The sequence below is a fragment of the Agelaius phoeniceus genome, chromosome 17 (genome assembly GCF_051311805.1).
Source record: "Agelaius phoeniceus isolate bAgePho1 chromosome 17, bAgePho1.hap1, whole genome shotgun sequence".
Lineage (NCBI taxonomy): Eukaryota > Metazoa > Chordata > Aves > Passeriformes > Icteridae > Agelaius > Agelaius phoeniceus.
Genome location: NC_135281.1, coordinates 296,681 through 307,118, shown reverse-complemented (window position 1 = coordinate 307,118; position 10,438 = coordinate 296,681).

Sequence of the window (10,438 nt, the reverse complement as noted above, 5' to 3'; positions counted from 1 at the left end):
GGCCTTTGAGGCTCTAAGTATTTACAGGGTCCAGGTTGCTGCCAGCTTTTCTTTTGGAAAAATCCAGCAGAGATTGCGTCATTCTAGCTTGGCTCCCCACTTTCTGCCAGGGTGAGGGGCTGCAAACGGAGGCCATTTCCCATGGGAAAAAGAAGTCCTATCCCAAGGGCCTGGGTGTCAGATGAAAGGTGGCCTTTGGGGCTTTGAGGACTTGCAGGGTACTTCTTACTGGCACCTTTAGATTTGGAGAAATCCAGCAAAGATTGCAAATATATTGCTAGGCCCCACACTCTTGGTCAGGGCGAGAGGCGTCAAATGCAGGCCATTTTCCATGGGGAAAATGAAGTCATTGGCCCAGGGTCTGGGTATCAGATGAAAGGTGGCATCTGGAGCCCTAAGGACTTACAGGGTCCTCGTTGCCAGCAGCTATAGTTTTGGAGAAAATCAGCCAAGCTTGCCAATTTCCCACAGGGAACGATGCAGATGGCCAGGGCAAGTGGCCCCAGACTGACCCCATTTTCCATGGGGAAAATGAAGTCACGTCTCCAGGGTCTGGGAATCAATGAAAGGTGGCTTTTGGAGCTCTAAGAACTTGCAAGCTCTTAGTTGTTGGCACTTTTAGTTGTGTAGAAATCCAGCAAAGATTGCAAATTTCTTGCTGGGCACCACCCTATCGGTCAGGGCGAGTGGCCCAAAATGGAGGCCATGTTCCATGGGGAAAATGAAGTCATTGGCCCAGGGTCTGGGTATCAGATGAAAGGTGGCATCTGGGACCTTAAGGACTTGCAGGGTCCTCGTTGCCAGCAGCTTTAGTTTTGGAGAAAATCAGCCAAGTTTGCCACTTTCCCACAGGGAACGATGCAGATGGCCAGGCCGAGTGGCCTCAAACTGACCCCATTTTCCATGGGGAAAAGAAGTCCTTTTCCAGAGTCTGGGTATCAATGAAAGGTGGCCTTTGGGGATCTAAGGACTTGCAAGCTCCTTGTTGCCGGCAGCTTTAGTTGTGGAAGAATGCAGCCAAGTTTTAAAATTTCTCACTGGGCATTGCCCTGTTGGCCAGGGCACATGGCTGCAAATGGTTGCCATTTTCCATGGGAAAAAGAAGTCATTTCCCCAGGGTCTGAGTGTCAGATGAAAGGTGGCCTTTGGGGCTCTAAGGAGTTGCAGCGTCCTAGTTGCTGGCAGCTTTCCTTTTGGAAGAATCCAGCACAGTTTGCAAATTTCTCGCTTGACACTGCCCTGCCTGCCAGGCCAAATGGCCAAAATTGAAGGCCATTTTCCATGGGAAAAATGTCCTTCACCCAGGGTCTCAGTAATATGTTCAAGGTGGCCTTTGAGGCTCTAAGTATTTACAGGGTCCAGGTTGCTGCCAGCTTTTCTTTTGGAAAAATCCAGCAGAGATTGCGTCATTCTAGCTTGGCTCCCCACTTTCTGCCAGGGTGAGGGGCTGCAAACGGAGGCCATTTCCCATGGGAAGAAGAAGTCCTATCCCCAGGCTCTGGGTGTCAGATGAAAGGTGGCCTTTGGGGCTTTGAGGACTTGCAGGGTACTTCTTACTGGCACCTTTAGATTTGGAGAAATCCAGCAAAGATTGCAAATATATTGCTGGGCCCCACCCTCTTGGTCAGGGCGAGAGGCGTCAAATGCAGGCCATTTTCCATGGGGAAAATGAAGTCATTGGCCCAGGGTCTGGGTATCAGATGAAAGGTGGCATCTGGGACCTTAAGGACTTGCAGGGTCCTCGTTGCCAGCAGCTTTAGTTTTGGAGAAAATCAGCCAAGTTTGCCAATTTCCCACAGGGAACGATGCAGATGGCCAGATCGAGCAACCTCAAACTGACCCCATTTTCCATGGGGAAAATGAAGTCACGTCTCCAGGGTCTAGGAATCAATGAAAGGTGGCTTTTGGTGCTCAAAGGACTTGCAGATTACTTCTCACTGGGAGCTTTATATTTTGAGAAATGCAGCAAAGATTTCAAATTTCTTGCTGGACCCGACACTATTGCTCAGGGTGAGAGGCCAGAAATGGAGGCCATTTTCCATGGGGAAAATGAAGTCATTGGCCCAGGGTCTGGGTATCAGATGAAAGGTGGCATCTGGGACCTTAAGGACTTGCAGGGTCCTCGTTGCCAGCAGCTTTAGTTTTGGAGAAAATCAGCCAAGTTTGCCAATTTCCCACAGGGAACGATGCCGATGGCCAGGCCGAGTGTCCTCAAACTGAACCAATTTTCCATGGGGAAAATGAAGTCATGTCCCCAGGGTCTGGGTATCAATGAAAGGTGGCTTTTGGGCCTCTAAGGACTTGCAAGCTCCTTGTTGCCGGCAGCTTTAGTTGTGGAGGAATCCAGCCAAGGTTTAAAATTTCTCACTGGGCACTGCCCTGTTGGCCAGGGCACGTGGCTGCAAAGAGTTGCCATTTTGCATGGGAAAAAGAAGTTCCTTTCCCCAGGGTCTGAGTGTCAGATGAAAGGTGGCCTTTGGGGCTCTAAGGACTTGCAGGGTACTACTTACTGGCTATAGTAGAGGAAATGTATTGTATTTGAATATCTGTATAGAGGCTTTGCCCCAGAGCTCCGGGTTGTCCTTGATGGGCTGCAGCTGGGACCATTGAAGAGAACTGGGCTAAAAGGGGGCGGGTTAGCCATTCAGGGAGAGCCTTGAAGGAGCCCTGAACTGGGAAAGAACAGCATGCAGAAGAAAGCGTCTGTGCTGTGAAGATCTGCAGCCATAAGAACACACCGAGGAGGTATGGACTTTAGAAATCTGATAACAGCATTATGGGACTCTAGAGAAATAGAACAATAACAAGTGGCAGCAGCTTTAGATTTGGAGAAATCCAGCAACGATTGCAAATTTCTTGCTGGGCCCCACCCTGTTGGTCAGGGTGAGAGGCCAGAAATGGAGGCCATTTTCCATGGGCAAAATGAAGTCATTGGCCCAGGGTCTGCGTATCAGGTGAAAGGTGGCTTTTGGGGCTCTAAGGACTGGCAGCGTCCTCGTTGCTGGCAGCTTTCCTTTTGGAAGAATCCAGCACAGTTTGCAAATTTCTCGCTTGACACTGCCCTGCCTGCCAGGCCAAATGGCCAAAATTGAAGGCCATTTTCCATGGGAAAAATGTCCTTCACCCAGGGTCTCAGTAATATGTTCAAGGTGGCCTTTGAGGCTCTAAGTATTTACAGGGTCCAGGTTGCTGCCAGCTTTTCTTTTGGAAAAATCCAGCAGAGATTGCGTCATTCTAGCTTGGCTCCCCACTTTCTGCCAGGGTGAGGGGCTGCAAACGGAGGCCATTTCCCATGGGAAAAAGAAGTCCTATCCCAAGGGCCTGGGTGTCAGATGAAAGGTGGCCTTTGGGGCTTTGAGGACTTGCAGGGTACTTCTTACTGGCACCTTTAGATTTGGAGAAATCCAGCAAAGATTGCAAATATATTGCTAGGCCCCACACTCTTGGTCAGGGCGAGAGGCGTCAAATGCAGGCCATTTTCCATGGGGAAAATGAAGTCATTGGCCCAGGGTCTGGGTATCAGATGAAAGGTGGCATCTGGAGCCCTAAGGACTTACAGGGTCCTCGTTGCCAGCAGCTATAGTTTTGGAGAAAATCAGCCAAGATTGCCAATTTCCCACAGGGAACGATGCAGATGGCCAGGGCAAGTGGCCCCACACTGACCCCATTTTCCATGGGGAAAATGAAGTCACGTCTCCAGGGTCTGGGAATCAATGAAAGGTGGCTTTTGGAGCTCTAAGAACTTGCAAGCTCTTAGTTGTTGGCACTTTTAGTTGTGTAGAAATCCAGCAAAGATTGCAAATTTCTTGCTGGGCACCACCCTATCGGTCAGGGCGAGTGGCCCAAAATGGAGGCCATGTTCCATGGGGAAAATGAAGTCATTGGCCCAGGGTCTGGGTATCAGATGAAAGGTGGCATCTGGGACCTTAAGGACTTGCAGGGTCCTCGTTGCCAGCAGCTTTAGTTTTGGAGAAAATCAGCCAAGTTTGCCACTTTCCCACAGGGAACGATGCAGATGGCCAGGCCGAGTGGCCTCAAACTGACCCCATTTTCCATGGGGAAAAGAAGTCCTTTTCCAGAGTCTGGGTATCAATGAAAGGTGGCCTTTGGGGATCTAAGGACTTGCAAGCTCCTTGTTGCCGGCAGCTTTAGTTGTGGAAGAATGCAGCCAAGTTTTAAAATTTCTCACTGGGCATTGCCCTGTTGGCCAGGGCACATGGCTGCAAATGGTTGCCATTTTCCATGGGAAAAAGAAGTCATTTCCCCAGGGTCTGAGTGTCAGATGAAAGGTGGCCTTTGGGGCTCTAAGGAGTTGCAGCGTCCTAGTTGCTGGCAGCTTTCCTTTTGGAAGAATCCAGCACAGTTTGCAAATTTCTCGCTTGACACTGCCCTGCCTGCCAGGCCAAATGGCCAAAATTGAAGGCCATTTTCCATGGGAAAAATGTCCTTCACCCAGGGTCTCAGTAATATGTTCAAGGTGGCCTTTGAGGCTCTAAGTATTTACAGGGTCCAGGTTGCTGCCAGCTTTTCTTTTGGAAAAATCCAGCAGAGATTGCGTCATTCTAGCTTGGCTCCCCACTTTCTGCCAGGGTGAGGGGCTGCAAACGGAGGCCATTTCCCATGGGAAGAAGAAGTCCTATCCCCAGGCTCTGGGTGTCAGATGAAAGGTGGCCTTTGGGGCTTTGAGGACTTGCAGGGTACTTCTTACTGGCACCTTTAGATTTGGAGAAATCCAGCAAAGATTGCAAATATATTGCTGGGCCCCACCCTCTTGGTCAGGGCGAGAGGCGTCAAATGCAGGCCATTTTCCATGGGGAAAATGAAGTCATTGGCCCAGGGTCTGGGTATCAGATGAAAGGTGGCATCTGGGACCTTAAGGACTTGCAGGGTCCTCGTTGCCAGCAGCTTTAGTTTTGGAGAAAATCAGCCAAGTTTGCCAATTTCCCACAGGGAACGATGCAGATGGCCAGATCGAGCAACCTCAAACTGACCCCATTTTCCATGGGGAAAATGAAGTCACGTCTCCAGGGTCTAGGAATCAATGAAAGGTGGCTTTTGGTGCTCAAAGGACTTGCAGATTACTTCTCACTGGGAGCTTTATATTTTGAGAAATGCAGCAAAGATTTCAAATTTCTTGCTGGACCCGACACTATTGCTCAGGGTGAGAGGCCAGAAATGGAGGCCATTTTCCATGGGGAAAATGAAGTCATTGGCCCAGGGTCTGGGTATCAGATGAAAGGTGGCATCTGGGACCTTAAGGACTTGCAGGGTCCTCGTTGCCAGCAGCTTTAGTTTTGGAGAAAATCAGCCAAGTTTGCCAATTTCCCACAGGGAACGATGCCGATGGCCAGGCCGAGTGTCCTCAAACTGAACCAATTTTCCATGGGGAAAATGAAGTCATGTCCCCAGGGTCTGGGTATCAATGAAAGGTGGCTTTTGGGCCTCTAAGGACTTGCAAGCTCCTTGTTGCCAGCAGCTTTAGTTGTGGAGGAATCCAGCCAAGGTTTAAAATTTCTCACTGGGCACTGCCCTGTTGGCCAGGGCACGTGGCTGCAAAGAGTTGCCATTTTGCATGGGAAAAAGAAGTTCCTTTCCCCAGGGTCTGAGTGTCAGATGAAAGGTGGCCTTTGGGGCTCTAAGGACTTGCAGGGTACTACTTACTGGCTATAGTAGAGGAAATGTATTGTATTTGAATATCTGTATAGAGGCTTTGCCCCAGAGCTCCGGGTTGTCCTTGATGGGCTGCAGCTGGGACCATTGAAGAGAACTGGGCTAAAAGGGGGCGGGTTAGCCATTCAGGGAGAGCCTTGAAGGAGCCCTGAACTGGGAAAGAACAGCATGCAGAAGAAAGCGTCTGTGCTGTGAAGATCTGCAGCCATAAGAACACACCGAGGAGGTATGGACTTTAGAAATCTGATAACAGCATTATGGGACTCTAGAGAAATAGAACAATGACAAGTGGCAGCAGCTTTAGATTTGGAGAAATCCAGCAACGATTGCAAATTTCTTGCTGGGCCCCACCCTGTTGGTCAGGGTGAGAGGCCAGAAATGGAGGCCATTTTCCATGGGCAAAATGAAGTCATTGGCCCAGGGTCTGCGTATCAGGTGAAAGGTGGCTTTTGGGGCTCTAAGGACTGGCAGCGTCCTCGTTGCTGGCAGCTTTCCTTTTGGAAGAATCCAGCACAGTTTGCAAATTTCTCGCTTGACACTGCCCTGCCTGCCAGGCCAAATGGCCAAAATTGAAGGCCATTTTCCATGGGAAAAATGTCCTTCACCCAGGGTCTCAGTAATATGTTCAAGGTGGCCTTTGAGGCTCTAAGTATTTACAGGGTCCAGGTTGCTGCCAGCTTTTCTTTTGGAAAAATCCAGCAGAGATTGCGTCATTCTAGCTTGGCTCCCCACTTTCTGCCAGGGTGAGGGGCTGCAAACGGAGGCCATTTCCCATGGGAAAAAGAAGTCCTATCCCAAGGGCCTGGGTGTCAGATGAAAGGTGGCCTTTGGGGCTTTGAGGACTTGCAGGGTACTTCTTACTGGCACCTTTAGATTTGGAGAAATCCAGCAAAGATTGCAAATATATTGCTAGGCCCCACCCTCTTGGTCAGGGCGAGAGGCGTCAAATGCAGGCCATTTTCCATGGGGAAAATGAAGTCATTGGCCCAGGGTCTGGGTATCAGATGAAAGGTGGCATCTGGAGCCCTAAGGACTTACAGGGTCCTCGTTGCCAGCAGCTATAGTTTTGGAGAAAATCAGCCAAGTTTGCCAATTTCCCACAGGGAACGATGCAGATGGCCAGGGCAAGTGGCCTCAAACTGACCCCATTTTCCATGGGGAAAATGAAGTCACGTCTCCAGGTTCTGGGAAAAAATGAAAGGTGGCTTTTGGAGCACTAAGGACTTGCAGGGTCCTCGTTGCCAGCATCTTTAGTTTTGGAGAAAATCAGCCAAGCTTGCCAATTTCCCACAGGGAACGATGCAGATGGCCAGGGCAAGTGGCCCCAGACTGACCCCATTTTCCATGGGGAAAATGAAGTCACGTCTCCAGGGTCTGGGAATCAATGAAAGGTGGCTTTTGGAGCTCTAAGAACTTGCAAGCTCTTAGTTGTTGGCACTTTTAGTTGTGTAGAAATCCAGCAAAGATTGCAAATTTCTTGCTGGGCACCACCCTATCGGTCAGGGCGAGTGGCCCAAAATGGAGGCCATGTTCCATGGGGAAAATGAAGTCACGTCTCCAGGGTCTGGGAATCAATGAAAGGTGGCTTTTGGAGCTCTAAGAACTTGCAAGCTCTTAGTTGTTGGCACTTTTAGTTGTGTAGAAATCCAGCAAAGATTGCAAATTTCTTGCTGGGCACCACCCTATCGGTCAGGGCGAGTGGCCCAAAATGGAGGCCATGTTCCATGGGGAAAATGAAGTCATTGGCCCAGGGTCTGGGTATCAGATGAAAGGTGGCATCTGGGACCTTAAGGACTTGCAGGGTCCTCGTTGCCAGCAGCTTTAGTTTTGGAGAAAATCAGCCAAGTTTGCCACTTTCCCACAGGGAACGATGCAGATGGCCAGGCCGAGTGGCCTCAAACTGACCCCATTTTCCATGGGGAAAAGAAGTCCTTTTCCAGAGTCTGGGTATCAATGAAAGGTGGCCTTTGGGGATCTAAGGACTTGCAAGCTCCTTGTTGCCGGCAGCTTTAGTTGTGGAAGAATGCAGCCAAGTTTTAAAATTTCTCACTGGGCATTGCCCTGTTGGCCAGGGCACATGGCTGCAAATGGTTGCCATTTTCCATGGGAAAAAGAAGTCATTTCCCCAGGGTCTGAGTGTCAGATGAAAGGTGGCCTTTGGGGCTCTAAGGAGTTGCAGCGTCCTAGTTGCTGGCAGCTTTCCTTTTGGAAGAATCCAGCACAGTTTGCAAATTTCTCGCTTGACACTGCCCTGCCTGCCAGGCCAAATGGCCAAAATTGAAGGCCATTTTCCATGGGAAAAATGTCCTTCACCCAGGGTCTCAGTAATATGTTCAAGGTGGCCTTTGAGGCTCTAAGTATTTACAGGGTCCAGGTTGCTGCCAGCTTTTCTTTTGGAAAAATCCAGCAGAGATTGCGTCATTCTAGCTTGGCTCCCCACTTTCTGCCAGGGTGAGGGGCTGCAAACGGAGGCCATTTCCCATGGGAAAAAGAAGTCCTATCCCAAGGGCCTGGGTGTCAGATGAAAGGTGGCCTTTGGGGCTTTGAGGACTTGCAGGGTACTTCTTACTGGCACCTTTAGATTTGGAGAAATCCAGCAAAGATTGCAAATATATTGCTAGGCCCCACACTCTTGGTCAGGGCGAGAGGCGTCAAATGCAGGCCATTTTCCATGGGGAAAATGAAGTCATTGGCCCAGGGTCTGGGTATCAGATGAAAGGTGGCATCTGGAGCCCTAAGGACTTACAGGGTCCTCGTTGCCAGCAGCTATAGTTTTGGAGAAAATCAGCCAAGTTTGCCAATTTCCCACAGGGAACGATGCAGATGGCCAGGGCAAGTGGCCTCAAACTGACCCCATTTTCCATGGGGAAAATGAAGTCACGTCTCCAGGTTCTGGGAAAAAATGAAAGGTGGCTTTTGGAGCACTAAGGACTTGCAGGGTCCTCGTTGCCAGCATCTTTAGTTTTGGAGAAAATCAGCCAAGCTTGCCAATTTCCCACAGGGAACGATGCAGATGGCCAGGGCAAGTGGCCCCAGACTGACCCCATTTTCCATGGGGAAAATGAAGTCACGTCTCCAGGGTCTGGGAATCAATGAAAGGTGGCTTTTGGAGCTCTAAGAACTTGCAAGCTCTTAGTTGTTGGCACTTTTAGTTGTGTAGAAATCCAGCAAAGATTGCAAATTTCTTGCTGGGCACCACCCTATCGGTCAGGGCGAGTGGCCCAAAATGGAGGCCATGTTCCATGGGGAAAATGAAGTCATTGGCCCAGGGTCTGGGTATCAGATGAAAGGTGGCATCTGGGACCTTAAGGACTTGCAGGGTCCTCGTTGCCAGCAGCTTTAGTTTTGGAGAAAATCAGCCAAGTTTGCCACTTTCCCACAGGGAACGATGCAGATGGCCAGGCCGAGTGGCCTCAAACTGACCCCATTTTCCATGGGGAAAAGAAGTCCTTTTCCAGAGTCTGGGTATCAATGAAAGGTGGCCTTTGGGGATCTAAGGACTTGCAAGCTCCTTGTTGCCGGCAGCTTTAGTTGTGGAAGAATGCAGCCAAGTTTTAAAATTTCTCACTGGGCATTGCCCTGTTGGCCAGGGCACATGGCTGCAAATGGTTGCCATTTTCCATGGGAAAAAGAAGTCATTTCCCCAGGGTCTGAGTGTCAGATGAAAGGTGGCCTTTGGGGCTCTAAGGAGTTGCAGCGTCCTAGTTGCTGGCAGCTTTCCTTTTGGAAGAATCCAGCACAGTTTGCAAATTTCTCGCTTGACACTGCCCTGCCTGCCAGGCCAAATGGCCAAAATTGAAGGCCATTTTCCATGGGAAAAATGTCCTTCACCCAGGGTCTCAGTAATATGTTCAAGGTGGCCTTTGAGGCTCTAAGTATTTACAGGGTCCAGGTTGCTGCCAGCTTTTCTTTTGGAAAAATCCAGCAGAGATTGCGTCATTCTAGCTTGGCTCCCCACTTTCTGCCAGGGTGAGGGGCTGCAAACGGAGGCCATTTCCCATGGGAAGAAGAAGTCCTATCCCCAGGCTCTGGGTGTCAGATGAAAGGTGGCCTTTGGGGCTTTGAGGACTTGCAGGGTACTTCTTACTGGCACCTTTAGATTTGGAGAAATCCAGCAAAGATTGCAAATATATTGCTGGGCCCCACCCTCTTGGTCAGGGCGAGAGGCGTCAAATGCAGGCCATTTTCCATGGGGAAAATGAAGTCATTGGCCCAGGGTCTGGGTATCAGATGAAAGGTGGCATCTGGGACCTTAAGGACTTGCAGGGTCCTCGTTGCCAGCAGCTTTAGTTTTGGAGAAAATCAGCCAAGTTTGCCACGTTCCCACAGGGAACGATGCAGATGGCCAGGTCGAGCAACCTCAAACTGACCCCATTTTCCATGGGGAAAATGAAGTCACGTCTCCAGGGTCTAGGAATCAATGAAAGGTGGCTTTTGGTGCTCAAAGGACTTGCAGATTACTTCTCACTGGGAGCTTTATATTTTGAGAAATGCAGCAAAGATTTCAAATTTCTTGCTGGACCCGACACTATTGCTCAGGGCGAGAGGCCAGAAATGGAGGCCATTTTCCATGGGGAAAATGAAGTCATTGGCCCAGGGTCTGGGTATCAGATGAAAGGTGGCATCTGGGACCTTAAGGACTTGCAGGGTCCTCGTTGCCAGCAGCTTTAGTTTTGGAGAAAATCAGCCAAGTTTGCCACTTTCCCACAGGGAACGATGCCGATGGCCAGGCCGAGTGTCCTCAAACTGAACCAATTTTCCATGGGGA